At 39.8% G+C, this 17,319-nt stretch overlaps 1 pseudogene; it reads right to left on the reverse strand.

Annotated features, from left to right (window-relative positions):
- Nucleotides 1-14,889: 14,889 nt before the first annotated feature.
- On the reverse strand, nt 14,890-15,439 carry LOC129087847 (40S ribosomal protein S14-like; annotated as a pseudogene).
- Nucleotides 15,440-17,319: the final 1,880 nt, after the last annotated feature.

A 17,319-nucleotide genomic window follows, 5' to 3' on the forward strand; every position in this document is an offset into this window, starting at 1 on the left:
AAGCTTTGCCCTTGCGGTAAATACTCTCTGATAATAACCTTCCTTTATCCCCCCAACCTTTTGCCTTTGGCCTAATCTAGATATCACTTCCTCTGGGAGTCTTTTTCTGACCCAAGGCTTGGTTAATTACCTTTCTAATGGATAAACTGTGAATCATGGCATTTATCATATTACGAACTGATTACTTTTTTGCATTTCTAGATTAGTCTGTTTTGATTACCACTGTGTGGTCACCTCTACACACAGTACTCAGCACAGAATAAGGCCCTAAATAAATTGATGTTGAATCAGCAAATGAATGAATGAATCATGATATTAGAAGGTGACAAGTCAGAACTGAGATAACAATCCTATCTATGAAGAAACATTTGGGACACATTTATACAAAAAGAAATTCTTTGTTGTTTATCTAAAATTCAAATTTAACTGGGCATCCTATATTTTATCTGGCACTCTTAGTTTCTAGTTAAATACCTTTCTGCATGTCTAAGGGATAATGTACTAATTTCAAAAAATCCAAGTCTTTGATTATTTGCTGCTTTAGCATGTCAGTATAGTGAATGATCATGTTACTGGTGATGAATAAATTGCCTCTCTTTCTCTTTCTTTAAACAATGAGGATTGTGTAGGTTTCCTGGTTGAATTTCAGCACTTCAATGCCCCGACTCAATGTGAACCAACATAACATGCATTCCTCTGCGTCCTCTAGTGTTTTGAACACTGCGGTTGGTTTAGTTCAGAGGGACAGCTGAGACCCTTAAAATTACTAAGTCCTACTTCTTTTACACATTCCCTTTATAGTCTTAATTTGCTGACTTTCTTTTCATGTCTCTCACTTTTAAGATTTACTTTCATTATTGCATAATCAGAAGTGACTGATGTTGAGTAATAATGAGTAATCTAATTTTTGTTTTTGATAAATGCACTAGATCTTTAGTTTCATGAATAATCCATCAGAGATCCTTTTGAGATAGAATTTGTTTTCTTAATGAACAAGTAAGGAAATAAATACTGATAAAGTTAAGTGTATAAGTCTTCATAACAAGCAATAACCTAACAAGATATTGGTGATAAAGAAGGGAAAAATCTTTAATGTAAAATTGGTTATACAACTTAATACATTTGTTGAGCATCTGCTAAAAAATGCAAAAATTAATAGAATACTTGAAATTTTAAACCTAAATTGCCACACAAGGAAAATTAGGTCCAAATCATTCATTTTTAAGGACATTATTAAGTATTTACTTCCATTTAAGGTTTTAGTCTGGAAGCAGTTGCAGATGTAAAAATGAGTGCCTTCCAGAAAGAACAGTCATATTTAAGAATACGATATAATTTGTCAAGATAAAAAAGTAATTGATGCTACATAAGAGGCACAGAAATACTTCACTGAGAACTCAGAAGATGTAAGTAAATTCCCTTTCAGCTGCAGGAACCAGGAAACTTTGCTCATGGTTTTTGTAGATATGGTAGTATTTGTCTTGGGCCTTCAAGGAAAAGCAAGATTCCAAGATGTGTGAGAGGGCACTACCATGCAGAGCAGTCCCTGTAGGCAAAGACCTCCTTTACCTTTAATGGAAGCTACTTTCAATTGCTTGAAAATTACACCCCTAAAGAAGACCTTGAACAATGTTCATACGATGGCTGCATAGCTGAGAATTTCCAAGATCGTGCCATAAAGTACAAATAATTTTAAGACACTAACAACATATTGGGTAGGGAGTTATCTGTGTATGGGATAGCCACCTATTACTAAATTTAGTGTATTAATATACGTATTTAAAGATAATGCTTCCATATAATTAACCTGTGACTGGAGATTAGAGACAGTCTCTGGAAGCTCTTTCCCTAAGTCGTATAACTCAGTTGACATATGTGAATATTCCTTAAAGAGTGGATGGCTTTTCCCAGTTTGGAGCCCTGTGTGCTAGCAACCACCACTGGGAAGCATTAGGAGGAAGTTTATGTGGGTGTGCTGCAGTACGTGAGAGAACAGCTCCAGGAGAGGCTGCGGGGATTTTTGTCTCCTGCACCTTGCTTCTGATTCATTTTCTAGGCTCACACAGCCGTAGGTATCTGGGCCAAAAGGTGTGGAAGGCCATTGCAAGGCTAAAGCCTAAGCCTTCCACTCCACCGTATCTGTGTAACACAGGATGCTCTCCCCTCGGGGCAAGCTCTCCTCTCTCATTTTGTCCTCAAGGTCACTGCAGTCAGAACCAGAAGGGAATAGGAATGACAGGCGAGGCCAACCACAGAAATAGGAACTACAGATCCACTAATCCTCACCTGCATTTCCAAAATCCAAAAAGCTCTACAAACTGAGTTTTTGTAACTCATTTGGCAGCAATATCCGACCTCACCTGAACTCATTTGAAAGCAAAATCTTACCTGGACTGACATGAGGCTATTTACAGTCTTTGACCAACTAGCATAAATATTCACATGTTTTACTGCAGAAATGTTAATGTATTTCAGCACAGAGCGCTGGCAGAGTAAATAATATACAGCACTTACACCATAGCACTTTTGAAAAAATTTTTTTTAATCTTCAATTGAGGACATTTTTTTTTTCATTGCTTGCAGAGAGAGAGGAAGGGAGAGAGAGAAACATCAGTTGGTTGCCTCCTGTACATTCCTGGGCTGGGGATCATACATGCCCAGAACAGGGACTGAACTCTCAACCCAGATATGTGGGAAGCAAGCGCACAACCTTTCAATTATAGGACAACGTTCCAACCAACTAAGCCACACTGGCCAGGGCATTTAGCACTTTTTAAAAATCCAAGATAATTCTGAATTCTGATATCTGGTCCCAGGGTTTTGGATAAGGCCTTGTGGTCCTACAGTACAAAACGTACCATTGATTGTGCACAGGGTGAAGAGTACAAAGGACAAATCTTGGTTCAGTTATCAAATCTGGCCTCACCCTTTACCATATGCAATTAGTATTTTCCTAGAACAATACATTTCAATATGTGATCTTGGGACGCTAGAAATTTGTAAGCTGTCTTATGGATAATTTGATTGTTATATATAAAAAATGTATTCACACTTTATGATGACAGGAAGACATTAGTGATAGCTCATTAAAACAAAAGCAATTTCTTCTTCACTAATCTCCCTCCCTCCCTCCCTCCCTCCCTCCCTCCCTCCGTCCCGCCCTCTCTGATGTAGTGGCAAGTCAAGAAAATAAAAACATGGACAGACCCATGGGTATGTGACCAATGTAGTCACACAAGGCCCTGGTACTGAGAGAGTGTATTAGTTGGGGTTGTCCAGAGGAACAGAGCCAGTAGGATACATATATATGCATATAGATAAAGAGAAAGAGAGAGTGCTTTATTATAATAAATTGGCTGGTAATTATGCAGGCTGGTGAATCCAAGATCTGCAGTATGAGTTGGAAAGCTGTAGACCCAAGAGAGCTGATGGTTCAGTTCCAGTCGGAGTCTGAACACCTGAAACCAGGTTTAAGTTCCAGTCTGAAAACTGGCAGGCTTGAGATTTAGAAAGAGCTGATGTTTCAGTTTGAGTCTGAAAGCAGGAGAAAAACTCTTACTTGGTGGCGGCTCAGACTTGCTGTTTTATTCAACTGACTGGATGAGGTCCATCCATATCAGGGAAGGCAATCTGCTTTACTCAGTCTGTGATTTAAGTGTCAATTTCATCGAAAATACCCTCACAGAAATGCACAGAATAATGTATATGGGCATCCCATGGCCCATTTAAGATGACACATAAAATTAACCATCACATAAGGGGACCACATGTTTGGAGTTTAATACTCTGTTGTCACCATCTGGAAATTTTTAATAATCTTATCTTTGAATTTATATTTTCTAATTGAAGTCCAATGGGACATTGGAGCTTGAAACAAGCTCCACTCACAGTCTACCTCCCATCACCTCTTTTCCTCCCAGGACTAGTTCTCGTGTGCCTGTTCCCACATCCCTGCCCAGTGACCACTGCCGTCCTCCAACCTGGTTTGCATGGGGCCTGGGCGCAGGCAGGGGATGGATCAGGGCAGAACAGGATCAAAATTGTAGGGCGGGGCCGAGGCCCCTGGAGGGTGTCTGCTGGCACTGTGAGTATCCCTATGCCTGAGGTAACGTGATGCTAAGTAGCAAAAAACAAAGAAACAACAAAAACCCACCACAACACATCAAGAGTGGAACCACGGAAGAAAGGAAAAAAGCTTGTTTTCCTGATTTTTTGAACAGAGGGCCTCAATTTTCATTTTGCACGGCTCACTGCAAATTATGTAACTGGCACTGGATAGGAAAAACACTCCATGAAATCTTTAGCTTCTTCTTCCTCCCGTATGCAAACACATCCATGCATACAGAGTTGGTTTTCATTGTTGTTGTTTTCCCTATTTTTGGTGGCATGGATGCAAAGAAAAAAAAAGTTCAGGAATCAGCCAGTTCAACAGATTTTTAAAATTTGGATTACAATGGACTTTTCCCTTTTCCTCACTTCTCATTTCCAGACTGCATACAGTCCTGCTGATGTTTGCCAGTGGCGCTTATGACTATTCTTCTTGGTCATTTCCACTCCTGCCAACATAGTCCAGGAATTGCCCTCTCATTCTTCTCCCCCTTTCCTTCATCTTCTTCATCACCATTACCACTATCACTATCACCATAAGAAAAGCTATTATGCCTATAATACACCAGGCATTGTATTAAGTGCTTAATATATTATTTAATGTATTCCACACAGCCACCCAGTGAGGTGTATGAAATTACCCCCACTCTTCAGAAGAAAAAAAACAATGGCTCAGGATTTGCATATGGTCCACCGCCAAGTAGTGATAAATCTAGTAGTTGCATCTGAGTGTGCTCTTTCACTGAACCACAGTATTCCACCTCAACAGTCTCTTAATTCAAATGGCTCATCTTGTAGTCTTCAAAAACAAGTCCAAACTTTTTTTTTAATCTAGTATTTAGGATTGCAGCAATACAACTATATCTAATTTTTAATCTTATCTTTGGTTATTCCTGCATTAGTCAGGTCTCAGTCAGTTGCAAGTGACAAAATCACAACATAGCTGTGAACAAAGCAAATGATTGACTCCTGTAACTGGAAAGTCCAAGGTGGGAGGAAGTTTTGCTTCAGGCACAGTGGCCTCCAAGGATTTAAATTCTGCTTAGGACCTCATTTCCTCCCACCATGGCTCTTCACACTTCCAAACTGGCTTAATTATTAGGCAGTCTTCTTCTCTAGTAACAGCAATGATGCCATGGCTGAGCTAAATTTACATTGTCTTCATAGTTAGCAATTATAAAAAAGAAAATAATCCCTTCTCCTCTTATACCCCTATTCATTCCCTCAGAGGACTCTGATTGGCTCTGCTTAGGTTATATGGCTCCTCTAGAGAAGTTCCATGTTCTAGGCCAGGGGCATATAGTATCCTGTTTGGACAATCTATTGGTCAAAACTTAATCACAAGGCCTCATCTAGCTGCAAGGGAAGCTGGAAAATGTAGTTCTTGGTTGGGCTGCCATTTGCTGTACTAGAACTAAAGGGATGCTATTACTAAAAGAAGGAAAAAAATGCTCAGTGGTACAACCAGCAGTAAGTAATAGAGATTAGATAAAGGTGAAATGAGGAAAGATACATTTGCTCCATCCATTGATTTGTTGCTGAAACAGAAGTGTTAGCAAAAGTTTTCCAAATTGTTAAATTGAAAAATAGTTCCCTTTGACCTTTAAACCTGCTTTTTCTCCTAAGTACCTTAGTATCTATTTTCTCTTCTTTCAACTTCATTGTTACTTCTGTCCCTAAGCTAAGCACTGGTAAAGAGCTAACACACCTCACTTGATTAGGACATAGACAAAAGTTAGTTTATTCATTTAGTAATTTTTTGCTTAAGGGCCTACTATATGCAAAACACTGTTTGGGGGGCTTGTATACATCAATGAACAAAACCAGTATCCCTACATATATAGCTCCTATTCTAGGAGGGGGTGGGAATACACAGTAAACGAGAAACAGTAGCTCCCATGGAAACAATGCTAACCATATTCCAGATAAGACTTTAAGCTTCTAGAAAGGTGGAAATGACATCCCCTGGTCTTATGGCCATATAAGGATAGGACACCCTGCATTTGTGCTGTCCAGACATTTGTTATAAGACTCTTAACACTAAATAAATATCTCTCTATAGTCTTGAGTCAAATTTTCTTTGAGGAAAAATATATTGGGAACCTCAATTTATTTATTTTTATTTATTTATTTATTTTTTTACAAACAGCTCAATTAGTAGAGTTAGTAGGACTTCTTTTTGGTTTGTGAGAAACCTAAGTACCTTAAGCCAAAAAGGGATGATGGTGGTAATGATTTTTAAAAATTATTAGTCGTAATCCTTAGTCGTAAGACAAGCTGAATGATTTTAGGGACAAATGGAACCCAAAACTCAAATGCACCTAGCACTTGTCTGTCTTACCCCTCTAGGTGTCAGCTCACTTCTTTTTCTTTCTGAAGATCAACATCTTCCATATGATAAAGGACACCATACCTCTAAATTTCATACCCCATGCTTTCATGCAAGAGCATATGGGATTCTTGACTGCACTTCGGTGTGAAAAATTCCGAGGCAGCACTCTTAACTGGCCTGTCTTGGTTCAGGTGTCTAACCCTATATTGATACTCAATGGCTAAGGAAGGAAGATAACAGAAAAGACATTATCTCTGGGAGCCTCCTTGGGCATTCTCAGCTGTGCAGCCAGCTCTATTTTAGCATGGAAACAATTTGATGGATAGTCATACGTTCTGAGAATATCTCATCATTTCAAAAAAGTGGTACCCAAGACTGAGCAGGCTAAGAGCAGAATTATCCTAAAAAAGTTTAATAACTGCCTGCGAGAGTCAAATCCTAGGTCTTCACTTTTTGAGAGACTTTTTAAAGCTGTGTCATAAATAACAGGTTACTTAAGCATAAAGTCACAATCAGGGTGTGTGTTAATTGTTTTGTTTTGTTTTATTTTGGAGTAGGCCTCAGGCATCTCTTAAATATATGTGTCCACTGCAAATGGGTAGTTCAGGAAGTTCTATGATATTTTCAGATAAGTATCTTTAAAACAAGAAACTGAGACATTAATGTAAAAAAGTATTCTGCAAACAATGAAGCCTTTTGTTTTAAGACATCAAGTTCCCAGAAAAACAGCTCCCAGTTTATAATCTTTGTTTTCCATTTGGTGGTGATGTGCATTATAATTTTGTCTCCCCCAAATGAGAATGTTTTGAATTAAATAATACTTCTTTCCGTTGTGACTTGACCTGGAATGACAGCAGAGTTAGTTTTCATTATCTTCACATTTCTGCCAAGGATTTATGCAGGTTGACTAAGATCGGGAGTGGTAGAGCAGGGTTTCTGTTTTTCTGAGCTTTGTAAATGTAGCAAGGACAATGTGTAGGCAGCCAGATATCTCTTAATTATATATGCTAGAAATAAAACATAGTACCCAGCCTCCTACTGCTCACAAGATGTCCAGCTCTGACTTCCACTTTCAAACAAGTTGAAAAGTTGAAGCTCTTTTCATTTGCAATCTCTCTGCTTTCTAAAAGGGAAACTGGAATGCCTGTGGTTAGGTTTCCCTGGGTGAAGTCCAGTTGAGCTATCCATGAGATCAAACCCTGTTTGTTTTGTGCTCACCTTTTTGTTTTCTTTTAAGCCATGTCAAGTGTCTTGATTTTTTTGGTCAATGTCACTGCAATAAAAACTAGCTGTTGGGGTGCCCCAAACTGTCAGATCACTATTTTTCAAGGTGATATTTTTTAGCACCTGGTCCCAGCATGACATTGGGACCTTACAGGGTATCCCCTGTTGTAGAATGCTGGGTGGACTGGAGGTCCTTTTCCGGAGTAAATGGTGCCAGGCATAGTGCTGACAGGAGGGACAGCAGAAGGATGTCCTTTCCGTGCCACGATGGCCTTTCAGATCCCAGAACTGTTCGATGATATTGGCAGCCGCTTCCCTGCCCCACCCAAACTCTCAGGCCAAGGAGAAATAGCTCCAGAAGCAGCACGCAGAGGGTGCGGTCCACACCAGCAGCCCCATCCCTCCTCTAGCCGCCAAACAGGCAGTTTTCTATTTTTACTTTGACAAACTCTACTTCCGTTTACTTTAATCACATCCTTTAGAGACTTATTTCTCTTCTTTCCCCTCCTTCCTCTTTCCCACTGTTATTTTTAAGTGCCATATTCTTGTTTATAAAGAAAAGAATGGTCTTCAGAATTAACAGCTGATACGACGGCCAACTGACCGGCTAGTAGGTGGCCACGCTTAAGCATCACAGCCATTTCTAATAATTTCTTTTTCAGTTGTTACCCTTGGATTGAGAAGACCAACAGCAGGAAGGAAGGTGACTCAAACCCAGAACCCCCAAAACAAACACCCACTACTGACTCACAAGCTGCAACCAGGGAGATTCTGAGTCTTCCCTTTGCTGAAAAATGCAAATGCAAACAACATTCCCGTCCCCAGGAGGCCGGGCTGGCTCTCACTGGGACTCTGCTGAGGTGGCGGCGAGTCAGGGATGTGTCACCTACTCCAATGTGGAGTTTACTGGGTCAGTAGATGGAGGGTGGCCTGGACTCGAATTTCTTTTCTTTCTTCCAAATGCCTGTTGGAGAAAATCTGATGGAGCCGGTGTGAGTCAGTCGTGAGTGTATCTGTTTCTGGGGTAAGGGCGTTTTAGTCATCACTCTCCATCTCCCCTGCTGCTTTTGTGATTTTAATTAGCAAGCCTGTCATCTGAGTGGAGGCGTGGCCTTTCATCAGAACAGAAGTTTTCTGGCTGTGTGGTCCTTGGTTGGGCACTTGGATCTTACAATGGTAATTTTTTTTTTCTTCCAAAATTTCAAAGGGCTTTCCCAAACTTTAACCCATTGGGCCCTCAGTTGATATTTACATTAAAACAAAACAAAACCAAAAAAACCAGTGACGATGTGGATGTTTTGTGGCTAAGTGCTTTGAAACCCTGAGATGAAAGGGAACCCGTAAAGAAAAATTAACCTCATTTATTTTTTAAGCGGCATTCTGCATGCGTGTGTGGACAGATGTAATCTGAGGCAACTTGAATGAAGAGCCAGCCTCCTCGCATTCTGCTTGTGACCCTCCCTGTCTCCGGCTGAACTGAAGGACCTCTTTTTTCTTTTCACTCACTCCTCTATTTCCCAAGCCTGGACGTGTCTGGCAGGGAGGGCTGATTCGGGCTTATAACCTCCTCTGGGCCCTGCCTCTGAGTGTCGCACCCTCTATGGCTGGGCCTCTCCAGGTGGAGGCACCCAAAGTTCAGTAAGGAAGGAGTGAGTTGAGGGGTGTGGGGGTGGGGCACCCCCACCCCACATGCCTTTGTTTCCATACCTCGCATTCTTCATTGCATTCTTATCCATTAATGCATCCTGACCAAGCACTGATGAGTCCTTTGAGGCAAGGCTGGTATTTAGCTGGAACACACTGGTATCACCATGCATATTGCTAATATATTAAAATACTCCTATACTGATTTGTAAATTGTCATTGCCTATGCCTCCACCACTGTTAAATATTTTTAATTTCACCGGTACTTTGCAAGCTAGGAGACTGTCTTCCTTCTTAGTTCCAGATAGTGCTTCACATAATATTCTGTTCTATATCTGAAATGTATATATTGATTGATTGGGGAGGAGAATGGAAAACTCCAGCTGCTTTTTTAGGCCATCAGAGTACTGGGGGACCAGCTTGGGGTTTTAAGTGCTTTTAGGGGAGGATTCAGCACTCAAGTTCTCTCATTCAGTCTCTCTGGGGTTCTGAACTGAGGGAGGGCGCACATGAAGATCAACGACTAGAGAGGGAACAAGACCCTTCCGGTGAAGGAGAGCTGGCCCAAAGCCTGCAGACCTCTGCAAGGCTGTGCTGGAGGCAAGGCCTAGGCCCGAGGCCTAATGCATCTGTTACAGATTGAATGTTTGTGTCCCCCCCAATTCGTATGTGGTGGTAGTGGGTGATAGGCCCATGGAATATAATCAGGTTTAGATGAGGTTGTAAGAGTGGGGCTCTCATAATGAGATTAATGCCATTATAAGAGGAGACACCCGGGAAAGTGCTTTCAATCTTTCTCTCCTCCCACCCCTCTCTCTGTCTCTCTCTCCATCTCCCTCTGTCCCCTTCTTCTCTTCCCATCTGCGCATAAAGAAGAGGTCAGGTGAGGACACAGCAGGGAGGTGACATTCTGCAAGCCAGGAAGTGAGCTCTCATCAGAACCCAACCATGCTGGCACCCAGATCTCAGACTTCCGGCCTCCAGAATTGAGAAAATAAATTTCTGTTGTGTAAGCTACCCAGTCTGTTTATTTTGTTGTGGCAGCGCAAGTAGACTCAGAGAGTATTCTACTCCTCACTCACTGGGCTCTTGTGAGAGGCCTCAGTCCTATGTGCTGAGATGCTTACACAGAGGGGCCAAGGTGCCTGAGTCCACCCAGTAAAGACCGGAACAATAGTCCACTTCACCTGGATGCTAGGAATAAAGGGGAAAGTTGGGGCCTACTCTCTGCCCTTCTAGGCACATGTCCCATTAGTGCCTCAGATTCTGATGAATCAGGACCCTCTTCTAGTGAATGAGGATATGGGAGGGGAAGCTGAGACCCTGTTGAAAGTTCAGGCCCTGTCATTACCCAGAAGATATATTCATATAAGTGCAACAGTTCCCAGTATGGTTTGATTAGAAGTCCAGGTTGGATCTGGTATAGGGAGGGTTACCCAATTTCTCTCCTTGTTGGGGGGGTGTCTCTCTACCTCTCCATGGGCTCCGATAACATTTGGGAAATGGGGGCCCAGTCTCGTGAACTCACACCTTAGGGCTATGGTTCACTACCTTTGCTACACAATGAAGTCATTTCAGATACTCTGAAGAAGATTCTGACTTAATTGGCCTGTGCTGTGGTGGGCATCAGGATGATTAAAAGCTCCACAAATGAACCTAGTGTGCAACCAAGGTTGAAAACCACTCCAGGTGAGCTCTGAAAGTTGAGAACCTGATCCATTTCATGGAGCAAATTCATTAACTTGTCTCATAATTCTGACTTACCTCATACTTCTCTTTGGACCAAGTGAATGCCTTTACCACACATAAATGGTCCATAAGGTCTTTGCTCAAATTGCTTCACTGATCTGTGTTTTAACAGACTTGCTGGGCAAATAAGGACAAATATATCATTGTTCACTTGCTATGCCTGAGCTACTGCCCAATAAAGCCCACAAAATTTCAAAAGAGGTGCTATCATCACATGCTTTTGGACAATGTGCTCCTGGATTCCATCTAGGTCACTGCCTTCCTCTTGTGCAGAAAGACTAAAGCAAATGTCTAATTTTCCTACTCTGATAGATGATCACATTATGTCATTTAATCTTTTTACAAGTTTTGGTTTTTCAAAGTTCTATATGTACATTGTTTTAAAAGTTAAATGAAGTTTAGTATGGAATGTAGTATCCTCTACTTTTATTCCTTCCCTTCCCCAACTCCCACTCCCCAAAGGCAATCATATTTACCCCTTTAGTTCTTCTAATGTTTTCTATTACATGTCCAGGTTACAGGCATCCTGTACTATTTTTTGATTTTTTCACTTTTAGAGATAACCTGTTAGCTTCCTAATGCGAAAAATGAGGAGTTAACTCTCTCACTCTTCCCCTGCTCCACACACAAATATTTCCTACGTGACATCTTAATTAAGGCACACATTTTGGTTAGATTGATATTAGGATGATTATGTAATGTTATCCATAGAGGAGTCATGTAGTGTGCTGACTAGATTTTCTTGCCTGAATGACTTCTTGCTTTTTCTGGATTTAATAATTATCTCACTTTTTTTACTTGCTTATTTTTTTTTGTGTAGCTTATGTAAATTTATCTTTAAGAAGGATAATTTCTGTGACTATGTCCAAGTGTCACAGATAATATTTCAAATTCAACTTTTTTTTAAAAGAATGTTTGCTAGCAGTGCCCTCTTTGTGTATTCTCCAATACGGACTGGTTGTGCTCGAGACGAGATAGCTAGTGTTCTCGGGTCTCCCTTCAGCATCATCCCTGAGACTACTTTCACTTCTCTCCTGTTTTGGAGCTCTGGTTTCTTGGATCTCATCTATTTCTCATTTTCGGTTTACTCCCTTATTTTATTGGAGCAAATTCTTTAGTAACTTCCTTAGCAAAGCTTTATGGAAGGAAAATTATTTGATGCTTTGCATATTCTGAAATGTATATATTCTAGTTTCATAGTTAATTAATAGTTTGCCTGGGTATAGAATTCTAGATTGGAACTAATTTCACTTCAGAATTTTGAAGATATTGAGCCATTATCTTCTAGGCTCTAGGATCCTGTTGAGTTATCTACTGCTGTTCTAAAAATCAACGCTTTCAGGGGTGCCCAATCTTTGGGTGTTTCTGGGCCACACTGGAAGAAGGAGAGTTGTCTTGGGCCACATTAAATACATTATGACATGTAATCACACAAAAAATTCTCATAATGTTTTAAGTAAATTTATGATTTTGTATTGGGCTGCATTCATAGCCATCCTGGGCTACATGCAGCCCACGAGCCGCCAATTGGACACCCTGCTTTATATATTACTTATTTTTACATTCTGAAAGATTTTTAGATCTTCTGTTTGTTCTCACTATTATGGAATTTCACAATAATATGCAGTGGCGTGAAGTTTTTGTTTGTTTTGTTGGTCGATTGTTTTTAATTTTCCTGACACTTGGTGGGACCTCTCAATCTGGATATGTGTCCTTTACTTCTGGGACATATTCTTGAATTATTTGTTTAACAATTTCCTTGCTTCTATTTTCTACCTTCTTTCATCCTGGAACTGCTATTAATTAGTTGTTGGATGCTCATGACTTATCCTTTCTTTTTATTATATTTTTTTAATGAATTTTATTTTTTAAAAGATTTTATTTATTTTTAGAGAGAGGGGAAGGGAGGTAGAAATAGAGGAAGAGAAAAATCAATGTGCCAGAGAATCGTTGACCAGCTGCCCTTTGCATGCCCCCAACCGGGGACCTGGCCTGCACCCAGGAATGTGACCTGACTGGGAATTGAACTGGCAAGCTTTTGGTTTGTGGAATGATGCTCAACCCACTAAGCCACACCAATCAGGATATCTTTTTTCTATATTTTATTTTTCACTTTCCACCTCTGTATTTTAGCTCTGGAAGTTTTCTTTAATTTTATCTTTTACTCTTATATTAAGTTTTTCATTTCTGCTATAACATTATTATTTATCCAAAAGGTCTTTTCACTTTTTGGTTCTCTCTTAAATAACATCTCACTTGGGTTTTATAGATATAATAGATCTTCTTATCTAAAGATATTAACTTGAAGTCTTGCCTTCCTGCATAGCTCTGTGTCCTCTAAGTGGCTTTCTTCCATGCATTGTTGTTGTTTTCTGTATTCTTTATATTAGAGGTTCTCCTTGGATATTGATAGTCATTGATTTTTCCATTTAGGTTTAATAATGGAAAATTGTAAAGTTGACTGGAAGCTGTAAATGTGTGTAATGACCTGCCTGGCTCTGGGTTACTGAACTTCTGAGGTCAGTATACTTGGTCTTTTCTACTAAGTTGGTAAGACTTCTTAAAAAAAAAAAAAAAGCCCTTAAACCTCCTAACCGGAGGAGGGCACAGGTCTGATTGTCAATGTTCCTGGGGAAGAGGGTTAGGCAGGTGGATGGCTAATGCCTCAGAGCACTGTAAATTCTTTTGCTTAATTGTTATTTTTTTTTGTCATGGACACTGTCTGCTCAACTGTACCTGGTATTACCCCAAGAAAGAAACCCTATGTCTTACCGTTTCTGAAGAATAAGCTCCCAGACTTCTGCCACACTTGGAAAGGGACAGCATGCCCAAGCACAGGGAGTAGGAGAGAGGACACAGGGGGACACAGGACTGCTATCGAAACATCCTTTAGCCAGTCCTCCTTATGTCAACACTTCTCTTCACTTTCAGAGAGTTTCATCAGTTTGGGAGCCCTCTCATGACTCTTAAGTTAGTTTTTCCGGCTGTCGGTTTCAGATTCAGCCCTCTTGGGTTTGCCAGTTTGATCACCACTTGTCTGTTTGTCTTCGTGCCTCCAAAATTCAGTTTCTGTAGTTTCCTTCCCTGCTCCACTATTGTAGATTTGTATCTTATAAAATTACTTTGACTGATACTGCAGTCAGGTTTTAGGAGGAATGTGTTCCATCCACCATCTTTAGAGAGAAGTCCTTAGATTCTCATTACTGTCACCATGTCTTGAGAGGTAAGAATTCATTTCCATTTCATAGACGAGAAAATGAGGCCTGAGATCACACAGTTAATGCAAGATTCAAACCTATGTCATTGTTCTTTCTGTTATCTCATTCTGCCTATCAAACTGAAAATTTGAAAAAACACACACAAAACATTTGGTCATGATAGTTTGGTTACATTAGAACAAAGTATGGAATGGCAAGGTGAATATAAAACAAAAAAGACTGAATGAAGTAATTAAAAAAGTAAAGGCTTTATTTTACTCTGAAGACTAAAAATCATGTATCTCTAAAGAATTTCCCTGAATAAAATTGAATCTAGGTTAACCAGCTGAAAGAATACACTAGCAAATTCCTATCAAAGCATGTGCCCTTTAACCCCGGAGTTACTAAAGTTAAGTAGTTCTTTTCATTCAGAGAAACATAAAGCCAGTTAAGTGAGCTCTCACAAAAGCTACAGGAAACCATCTCATGAACATTCAAAGACAGCAAACCTGAAAAACTTATGTTTAAAAATTATCAAATCTGAAACAAAGATAAATTAGAGAATCTGTTTGCTAGATAATTTTAAAATGATAATTTAAAATTGAACAGTTATTAAATGCCAACTAAGTGTTAGTGCTATAGGATTCTGGCTTCCTTCCTAGAATACACACACACACACACGCTCACATAAAGGCAAATTATTAACAGAAAATAGTAATTTGAAGAGTTCTGTCCACAGATGGCAACCACAACAACTCCCTTCCTGCAGGTGCTGTCAGAGGGAATGGGGGTGACATCCTCGATCAGCTGGACATTCATTCCCCAGTGGGAAAGGGCTCTGAGAGCTGACTGGGCCCTGGGCCAGGAGTCTTGGTCCTATTTCTTCTTGTAGCTGGGAGTTCGATGTGAAGGGCAGCGATGCCCTGCTCCTTGCCCCTCTGGGCCACACCCTGGGCAGCCGACATGGTAGCGTGTGGAAAGGACTCATTTCAGTCAGCCTTGACCTTCATCCCACCAGTCACGTGGCAGATGGTTTTTTGCCAGAAAGATCAGTAACATAGACAAAAGTGTCACTGAAGGATGCAAAGATGTGGCAGACACCAAATACATTTTCTCCTTCAGCCACCTGAGATCTGAAGCTGATGGTCTGTTTTTTCTTCTTTTCCTTCCTCTTGCAAGGTGCCATTTCTGTGCGCATTCTGCAGACTTGGCCACTGGAAAGCTCCTTTCTAGAATATTAACATAAAAACAATTTTCAAATTATCTCCTTTCTGTGTATAAACATATTCATGGACACTTCTGCACGGAATTTAGCGTAGTTCATTCGCTTATTAATGTTGGATTACTACTAATTTATATTGTTGGACATATTTATTTAAATCTGGAAAGTGTGTGATTTTACTCCACAAGAAAAGTCTTTTGCATGTATTTTGGCTCTGAAATATGTTTTTGTAACCACAGAACAAATATTTCTTTACCTACTGAGTTTTCCTTTCCCCACCTATTTTACAAGCTTGTGTATTTTTGAATGACATTCTTTCAGGTTCTGAATGATAGAGTCCCTTAGCAATCACTGACAGAGCTATGAGGGGCTTAGTGAATATACTAAACATGATTTCCAAAACATACATTTTCATTCTTATCCATTTTCAGCAATGGAAGTTATCTGAATATTTATAAGGTAGCATAGGTCAAATTTTGAGGCTTATTACTGTATCTCTTGGATGGCTTTAACCCACACTAGTAAAAGGATTGCAGTCATTATCAATTAGTATTCCATCCTTGTCTAAGAATTAAGTTTAGATTAAATAATGTTTTGAGCAGCCTAGATTTGTCCTGCTTCTTGATTTTGTCCATGGAAAGCCCTTTCAGTTGTTTTTAGGTCCGGTTTTTCTTCTGGGCTTAGCATTTCAGACTTGGTTCCAATCTGTGAATAACTCTAACCAAAGTAATGGGCTGCTTTGAGCATCATTTTTAACTGAAGAGACAGAGAAATTCCATTATGCTGCAGGTCATAAGTCTTACTGCCAAAAAGCTTCCCAAGTGACTGACAGCAGTGACATATTTGTGATTTACTGGAGAGTATGGGTATCCCAGAATGATAAGAGTAGGAAAACAAACAGTTTAAGCAAAATGGTAAACTGACTCAGAGAGGCTCCTCCAATCCTTTGACATTATGCCCTCTCAGGGGGAGTGTGTGTGTGCTTTCTAAAACCAGAGAAACAATAATCATTGATCTATCAGTTTCAACATTGGACCTCTGGTCCCAAAATAAAATGAACAACACTGTTGCACTCAAGACAGTAAAAGCTCCTAAACAATCTTCAAAGTCTTTGATCTGAGACATTTTTATGAGTAGGCACAGGGCTTCTGAATGCATCATACCATTGGACTGAAGCCTGGAAAGTCATGCCAGTGTGTTTGAACAAACCGTAGCCCACGAATCCCATACTTTTTATATTGGAACATTCTTTTCCTCTTTTAAAGGGATCCAGCACTATCTTATCCCCTTTTCACATTCTTGAGTAGTTGAAGTGTCAGTCTCAAAAGTCTTTTCAAAAACTTTACTTTTATCCTATTACAGGGCTGGAAAGCAATAAACCGATAAGGTAAATGCTAAATCTGCAATTCAAATTGTGTTAAAAAATTTCACCTTACAGAATCCTTTCTTTCTCTTTTTTTCTGTTTTGCACTCTCTCTCCCATACACATAAGCACATACACAAATACACACAGTATATGTAATATAAATAATATTATTTATGGAGTTAACACAACCAAATGATTACACTGCAGTCTATGTATTACACAGGTAATACATGAGTATGTGTCTTTTCTGCTTTCGTTGATCATATGGTGAGATGAAGGATGCTGATATTAAAGGACAGATTCAGATAAAATATAGTTAATCTGATGATTTCAAATGTTTAAGAATAACTGCATTATTTATTCATCAAACTTTTTAATGTTTCTTAGACTTCTCAGACTCTGTTCGAGGCTTTTGGAATATAAAGATGAAAAATATGAGAGGCCTTGTGTAGGAGACAGAGGTACAAATTACAGTTCA

This window comes from Pteronotus mesoamericanus, unplaced genomic scaffold (genome assembly GCF_021234165.1).
Source record: "Pteronotus mesoamericanus isolate MK-2021 breed Mesoamerican mustached bat unplaced genomic scaffold, CSHL_Meso_final scaffold_54, whole genome shotgun sequence".
Classification (NCBI taxonomy): domain Eukaryota; kingdom Metazoa; phylum Chordata; class Mammalia; order Chiroptera; family Mormoopidae; genus Pteronotus; species Pteronotus mesoamericanus.